Genomic DNA, 8,537 nt, shown 5'->3' on the forward strand with positions numbered 1-8,537 from the left:
TTTTGTCAAATGCGTTTCCAGCATCTAACAAGATGATCATGTGGGTTTTCTTAGTCTGTTATGGTGAATTACGTTGTTTGATTTTAGAATGTTAAACCAACTTTCCATTTCTGAGATAAACTTTCACTTGGTTGTGTTGGACTATCCTTTTAAATAATACTTTTCATTGGTCAAAATTTTGTAAAGAATATTTGCGGCTGTGTTCATAAGTTTTTGTATTTTTTTTAGAGACAGAGTCTCTAAAAACAAACTGGATTACAGTCGTGTGATCATAGCTCACTGCAACCTCCAACTTCTGGGCTCAAATGATCTTCCCACCACAGCCTCCCAAAGTGCTAGGATTAGAGGTGTGAACCACCACACCTGGTCAGTTTATTCTTATTTTCTCTGATAATATAATAATTTTTAAAGGATACATTAAAGGGTTAAACCCTAAGTAAAATACATCCAATTAATGGCAACAGTATTAGCTAACAGTTATAGGGTGCACACCAGACACCAGACTAAACACTCTTCATGAACTATCTCAATTAATACAACAGATATACCAGAAAAATCACTCAACCTCTATAAGCAGCACTACACTATTCATTACATCGTTTCAAAATTCCAACTGACAATAGCTGGCAATTTTAAGCAATTATCAGCTTAAAATTCCCTGGTCACAGTGTTCATGAGCCAGGTCAAATTTCACCTTGAAAACTCTTGCAAACACAAAAATGTCCAACAGAGACAGGACACTCTCAATGAGGAGTTTTCTTCACACTACTTGAAAGCATTCCTTATTTATTACATGTTTCTCATTCACATCAGTTATGTTTTAGCATTCTATCTATCTGTCTAATCTATCCATCCGTCCACCCCCAGCAGTTGTGTAGCTGATTTGTCTCTTAATACGACTCTGATGTTAAGACTCAAAGCCTGCAGGGACCTGAAAGTGACACGGCCACCTCCCAGGTGCAGGAGAATATTTTTGGAGACTGCTGGCATCACGTGCAACCTTCTCCCACTCACTCAAATTCACACAACTTCTCTCTGTTTCAGTTCACTACAATTCTTACCATGGAAGAAACCAAGTATGCCTGTCAGTCTATGCTATAGAAGGAGAAGTGTTATAAATAGGGTATTTGCTACTGAAACATAATATGTGAAGAGCAGTGTAGATAGTTAGAAACAGTGCACATTGAGTTTTATTAATTTGATGAATTCTCCAACAGAGTTAGAAAATCCAATAGTCAGAAAAAGAGAAGATCCCACTTAGGTTCCACAGCCCCATGCCAGCTGGATACCAGTCAAACCCCACAAATTAGCAAATGCCAAGCTTTGATGAAAACGAAAAAGTAAACATGGGGCCTACAAGAAGATACTGCAACATGTAGGGAGGAAAACCATTGTCCCAAGTCTCAAAGAAAGAGCCTATTCCATCTTAAGAAACAGAAGTAGGCGGGGTGCGGTGGCTCACACCTATAATCCCAACATTCTGGGAGGATCATTTGAAGCCAGGAGTTCCAGACCTGCCTGGGTAACACAGCAAGACCCTGTCTCTACAAAAAGTATAAAAATTAGGCGGGCATGGTGGTGCGCATCTGTAGTTCCAAATGCTCAGGAGGCTGAGGCAGAAGGATCGCTTGAGCCCATGACTTCTCATTTACCTGGGAGGTGACTGTCGTTTTCAGTTCCCTGCAAGCTTCATGTCCTAGCATCAGAGTCATATTAAGAGACAAACCAGCTAGACGGCTGCTTGGGGAGGGAGGGGATGGATGGATGGATGGATGGATGGATGGATGGATGGATGGGATGGATGGATGGATGGATGGATGGATGGATGGATGGATGGGATGGATGGATGGATGGATGGATAGATGGATAGATTACATAGATAGATAGATAGATAGATAGATAGATAGATAGATAGATAGACAGACAGACAGACAGAGCTAAAGTTTGCTTCAGCCCTGAGCCTCACCCAAGGCTGCAGTGAACTATGATAAGACCATGGCACTCCAGCCTCGGCAACAGAGCAAGACCCTGTCTCAAGAAGAAAAGAAACAAGTAAATTTTAGAAATCATGTCGATGGGGTCACCCTAAAAGGATGCAGGAAGACATGGTCTTTGTGAGACTGGGGCAGATCGCTGCAAAGAGAGCACAGCATAGTGACAGGGAAGCCACAAACAAGAAAATAAGGAGAGAAGAATGAAACATTCAGCAGCAGAATAAAAATGCACATCAGAGGCAATAAAGACTCGATGTTTTCCTGAAAAATAGTTTTGATATAAGAGAAAAACTAGAATAGCTCTCCCAGAATGCAGACAGAATGCATAAAGATATAAACATGTTGATAAATGTGTATTAACTTATGCAAAGAATGAAGATGCAACCTAAGAATTATAGGTGTTCCTTGCTTTTATACTGTTGGTGAGAATGTAAATTCATTCAACCATTGTGGAAGACAGTGTGGCGATTCCTCAAGGATAGAGAACCAGAAATACCATTTGACCCAGCAATCCTATTACTAGGTATATACCCAAAGGATTATAAATCATTCTACTATAAAGATACATGCACACGTATCTTTACTGCAGCACTATTCACATTAGCGAGGAGCTGGAACCAACCCAAATGCCCAGGAATGATGGACTGGATAAAGAAAATATGGCACATATATACCACGAATACTATGCAGCCATGAAAAACAATGAGTTCATGTCCTTTGCAGGGGCATGGTTGAGCTGGAAGCCATCATTCTCAGCAAACTAACACAGGAACAGAAAACCAAACACCCCGTGTTCTCACTTACAAGTGGGAGCTAAATAATGAGAAAACATGGAAACAGGGAGGGGAACATCACACGCCGGGCCTGTCAGGGGGATGGGGGCAAGGGGAGGGAGAGCATTAGGACAAATAGCTAGATAACAGGTTGATAGGTACAGCAAACCACCATGGCACACGTATACCTATGTAACAAACCTGCACGTTCTGCACATGTATCCCAGAACTTAAAGTAAAATTAAGAAAAAAAAAAAGAATTATAGGTGTTCCAAGAAGTAAGCCAAACCCATAGGAGAGAGTCAATCATTAGAAAAATGCAAACCTTAAGTTTCTTTTCTGAACTGATTAAAAAGTATGAAGTTCAAAGTGGATCACAACTTCCTGCCGAAATTGATGGTAAGAGATTTACAGGTAAATATGTGCTAGTAACATTTTTTAACATTATGGGTGAGGGGGAAAAGAATCACTGCAATGTATAAGCAAAACAAAACAGAAATGCAAGCCCCTTGGATGGACCCTAAGAGGAATCAAAGCTGCAAGTGTTGGAGACAAGTCCTTCAGCTGATGGGAGCATTGTCCATGGGCATTTCTAGCTGTGACCCGGGGAGATCAACAATAGGAATTTTTCTGTCAGTACAAGACGTTCATGGTAGAGGACCATCTTAATGATGAACAATGAGAAAGGGAGAAAAATGACAGCCATCAGGAAAGAAGTTAAGAGAATCTAGGCGCACAGACATGTGAGAAACACCTCTGCAGAGTCTGGGAGGCTTAAGTTTCCAAAGAGTGAGTGACAGACTGTCAGAAAAATGCTTCCTGGTGACTGTTATTAGAAGCGCATTTTTTTTAATTTCAATTTTTTTTAGATTCAAGGGGTACATGTGCAGGTTTGTTACATGGGTATATTGTGTAATGCTGAGGTTTGGGGTACAATTTTATCCATCACCCAGGTAGTCAGCATAGTACCCAACAGGTAGTTTCTCAACCCTTCCCCACCTCCCTCCCTTCCTCCTCTAGTAGTCCCCAGTGTCTGTTGTTTCAGTCTTTACGTACACGTGTACCCAATGTGTAGCTCCCACTTATAAATGAGAACATGCAGTATTTGGATATCTGTTTCTGCATTAGTTCGCTTAGGATGATAGTCTCCAGCTGCACCCATGTTGCTGCAAAGGACAGGATTTCTTTTTTTTTTTTTCTTTGAGATGGAGTCTCACTCTATTACCAGGCTGGAGTGCAGTGATGTGATCTTGGCTCACTGCAACCTCCACCTCCTGGGTTCAAGCGATTCTCCTGCCTCAGCTTCCCAAGTAGCTGGGACTACAGGTGCACGCCACTACGCCCGGCTAGTGTATTTTTAGTAGAGACAGGGTTTCACCATATTGGCCGGGATGGTCTCCATCTCTTGACCTCATGATCCACCCACCTCGGCCTCCCAAAGTGCTGGGATTACAGGCATGAGCCACTGTGCCCAGCCAGGATTTCATTCTTTTTTATGGCTGCATAGTATTCCATGGTGTATGTGCATATTTTCTTTATCCAAATCCACCATTGATGAGCAGCTAGGTGATTCCATGTCTTTGCTGTTGTGAATAGTGCTGCAGTGAACATAAAGGTCCATGTGTCTTTTTGGCAGAACAATTTATTTTCCCTTGGGTCTATATTCTGTAATGAGACTGCTGGGTGAAAGGACACTTCTGCTTTTAGTTCTTTGAGAAATCTCCAAACTGCTTTCCACAGTGGTTGAACTAATTTACATTCCCACCAACACTGTATGAGCCTTCCCTTTTCTCTGCAACCTCATCAACATCTGTTATTTTCTGACTTTTTAACTAGTGTGAGGTGGTATCTCACTGTGGTTTTGATTTGCCTCTCTCTGATGATTAGTGATGTTGAGCATCTTTTCATGTTTGTTGGCTGCCTGCATGTCTAGAATGTGACCCCCAGAGAGCAGGCCCTGTGGGATGCCGTCTTCACCTCTGTCCCCAGCAGCTGGTGCAGACGGTCCTTGTATAACTGCAAGTATAGGACCCCATCCTACCTCCAAGGAATTGTTCCGGGAAGGGACAGAGCAGGGAGTCTTTACAATGAGGAGAAGAAAAGTCCTGTCTGAACATTTGTTCCTGCCCAGTAGAGAGAATAAGCAATGATTTCACAACTTATTTTCCAATCCATAGTGCAGCTAAGGGTGGGGACGCAGAGGAGTTGGCCCTGTTGCCCCATTAGCATCACAATAATTCCTTTTTAAAATTTTACTTTAAGTTCTGGGATACATGTCCAGAACATGCGGGTTTGTTACATAGGGATACACGCTGACCCAGCAATCCCATTATTGGGTATATACCCAAAGGATTATAAATCATTCTACTGTAAAGACACATGCACACGTATGTTTACTGCAGCACTATTTACAATAGTAAAGACTTGGAACCAACCCAAATGCCCATCAATACTAATCCCCATTTCTTACGCCTAATTGCATTCCTGGATATGACTTGGAGGAAGAAGGAGGCAAAATGCTTTCTCCATTATGGGCAGGGGACATTTTTGCAGATTATGTAGCCTTTAATAATATAGTTTTTTCCATTATGTGGACTTATACAAAACTGTCTCTGAGAAGTATAATTTTTCCTTGGGAGGTGAGTGAATGTCTGCAACTGTGTGCATATTCTCTCCAAGATCTATTCCTGGGGGATCAGAAGACCACAAAGAGAATTTAAAAAGTATGTTGATTTCAACAAATGCTGCTGGAACAACTGAATGATCATACACAAAGAAATGAACCTTAAAAAATAGAAAGAAGAAGAGAGGAAGAAAATGAACCTAAATATAGAACTTACACCTTTTTATTAATTTGGGTTAATGAAAATTAATTCAAAATGGGGCTTGGTGTTGTGTGCCTGTAGTCCCAGCTACTCAAGAGGTTGATGGGGGAGGATTGCTTGAGCCTGGGAGTTCGAAGCTGTAGCATGCTATGTTGTACCTGTGATCAGCTACTGCACTCTAGCCTGGGCAACATAGTGAGATCCCATCTCAAGAAAACAAAATGGATCACACGCCTCAATGTAAAACACAAAACTATAAAACTTCTAGAAGAATACATAGGAGAAACTAGAGGTGACGTTGTGCTTGCTGGTGAGCTTTCAGATAAAACACCAAAAGCATGATTCATAAAAGAAAAAAATTGCTAGCTTGGACATTATTAATATTTTAAAACACACTTTTAAGAGAATGAAAAGATGAATCACAGATTGGGAGGAGAAAAATATTTGAAGAACGCATATCTGATAAAGGACTTGTAGTCAAAATATACCAAGAAGTGGTAAAACTCAACAATAAAAAAAAAAAAACAAAGACTCTCATGGGAAAAGTGGTCAAAAGATTTGAATATACTCCTCAGCAATGAAAAATATACAGACGGCAAATAAACATATGAAAAGATGCTCAACATCATTCGTCATAGAGAATTGCAAATTAAAACAATGAGGTACCACTACACACCTATGAGAATGACTAGAGCATGTTTTAAAAGACAGTAATAACCGCTAGCAAAAACGTGAAGCAACAGGAACTTTCTTCCTTGATGATGGGAATACAAAATGGTATAGTCACTTTGGGAGACAATTTAGAAGTTTCTTACAAGGCTAAACGTAATCTTATCACATGATTCAGCAATCATGATCTCAGGTATTTACTTAACTAATTTGAAAACATTATGTCCATACAAAAATCTACATGCAAATGTTTATAGCAGCTTTATTCAGAATCACAGAAAAGTGGAAGCACTTACGGTATCCCTTCATAAGTGAATGGATAATAAGCAAACTATGGTGCATCTATAACACGGAATATTACTCAGTTATAAAAAGAAAAGCCATATTGATACGGTTTGGCTTCATGTCCCCACCCAAATCTCATCTTGAATTCTCATCCCCAGGTGTCAAAGGAAAATGGAATATTATTCTGTTATAAAAAAAGAAATACCATATTGATATGGTTTGGCTCTGTGTCCCCACCCAAATCTCATCGGAATTCTTTTCCCCAGGCGTCAAGGAAGGAACTTGGTGGGGGTGATTGAATCATGGGAGTGGTTACCCCTGTGCTGTTCTTGTGATCGTGACTGAGTTCTCACGAGATCTAATGGTTTAAAAGTGTATGGCAGTTTCCCCATCACACACTCTCTCTCCTGCTGCCATGTGAAGAAGGTCCTTGCTTCCCCTTCACCTTCCACCATGCCTGGAAGTTTCCTGAGGCCTCCTTGACCATGCAGAACTGTGAGTCAATTTAACCTTTTTTATTTATACATTACCCAGTCTTGGGTAGTTTTTTATAGCAGTGTAAAAACAACTAATACAAATTATCAAACCACAAAGACATGGGTTGATCTTAAATGCATATATGTAAGTGAGAGAAGCCAGTTTGAAAAGGCTACCTACTGTATGCTTCCAATCACACAATATTCTGGAAAGGCAAAACTCTCAGGGATAAAGGGAAAGGATGAAGAGGTGAAGCAGAGAGCATTTTTCAGGGCAGTGAAACTATTTTGTATGGAACTGTAATTGTGGATACATGACAATATGTATTTGTCAAAACCCATTGAACTTTGGCACAAAGAATGAATCTTAATGCATGAAAATTTTAAAAAATGATCTAGGAGGTCCATGGAATCCCAGAATGGAATACAGAATGTGACAAATCAATCTGTATTACAAATGGTATGACACAAACTCACTGAAGGGGTGAGGAGAAAAGTGCTGACCTAAGTAACTTTGGAAATGGCTGGATTCTAGAAAACTCACTGCAAAGGAACTATACATAAGCGTTTTAGTTGATAAGGCTGTTTCCTATGGGTGAACTGGTTAACAATTCTGATATTACTTGTAAACTAGACCTAAGCAATTAAGCAAACGAATGGTGGATGGTAGGAGCCAGACTGCAGTATTGAAGTGGGGGTTTCCAATAAACAAGAGGAGAATTCTAGGATGACCATGTAATAATGGATTACAGTTGGAACATCAGTGTAGACCTATGTGTTGCTGTTTTTTAGTGATGGAGTATCACTCTTTCACCCAATCTGGAGAACAGTGGTATAATCACAGCTCACTGCAACCTTGAACTCCTGGGCTCAAGAGATCCTCCTACCTCAAGATTCTGAGTAGCTGGGGTTACAGGGGCATGCCACCACACCGAGCTAATTAAAAAAAAAAAAATTTAAGCAGTCTTGTCAGCTTGCCCTGGCTGGCCTTAACCCCATGTTTAACTTAATATAGATACAGATGGTTACATATAGAAGTATAGATATGTGTACATACATGGGTTAGTATATATACATATATTCCATTATTCTGTCAGCTGAGGGGACCTAGAAATAACAATGCCCCAGTAGCAATACACAAGATGAGCCTGGAGCATCTCTTAGTGCCAGAAAGTAAGAAAATTCTCAAAACACAGGGGGCAACAGTTCCCAATGGCCAAGTGTGCAATGATTTGAGCAATAAAAGAAAAAAGTTGTATTGGATCATAACCCAAAGTATAAAATAAATATCCATGAGTCCATAGTTATGAAAATACATGTTCAAACTAAGGAAGGAAGGGAGGGAGGGAAGAAAGGAAGGAAGGAGGAAGGTAGGAAGAAGGGAAGGAAGAAAGAAAGAAAGGAAGGAAGGAAGGAAGGAAGGAAGGAAGGAAGGAAGGAAGGAAAAAAAAAGGAAAGGAAGGAAGGAAGGAAGGAAGAAGGAAGGAAGGAAGGAAGGAAGGAAGGAAGGAAGGA

The 8,537-nt window shown here is 40.4% G+C and overlaps 1 protein-coding gene across 11 annotated transcripts in view; it reads right to left on the reverse strand.

The window, feature by feature from the left end:
- CALN1 (calneuron 1) overlaps positions 1 to 8,537 on the reverse strand; it is a 685,843-nt gene that overhangs the window by 608,464 nt on the left and 68,842 nt on the right. The window lies entirely within an intron of this gene.

Source organism: Rhinopithecus bieti, unplaced genomic scaffold, assembly GCF_001698545.2.
Source record: "Rhinopithecus bieti isolate Rb0 unplaced genomic scaffold, ASM169854v2 scaffold_23236, whole genome shotgun sequence".
Classification (NCBI taxonomy): Eukaryota; Metazoa; Chordata; class Mammalia; order Primates; family Cercopithecidae; genus Rhinopithecus; species Rhinopithecus bieti.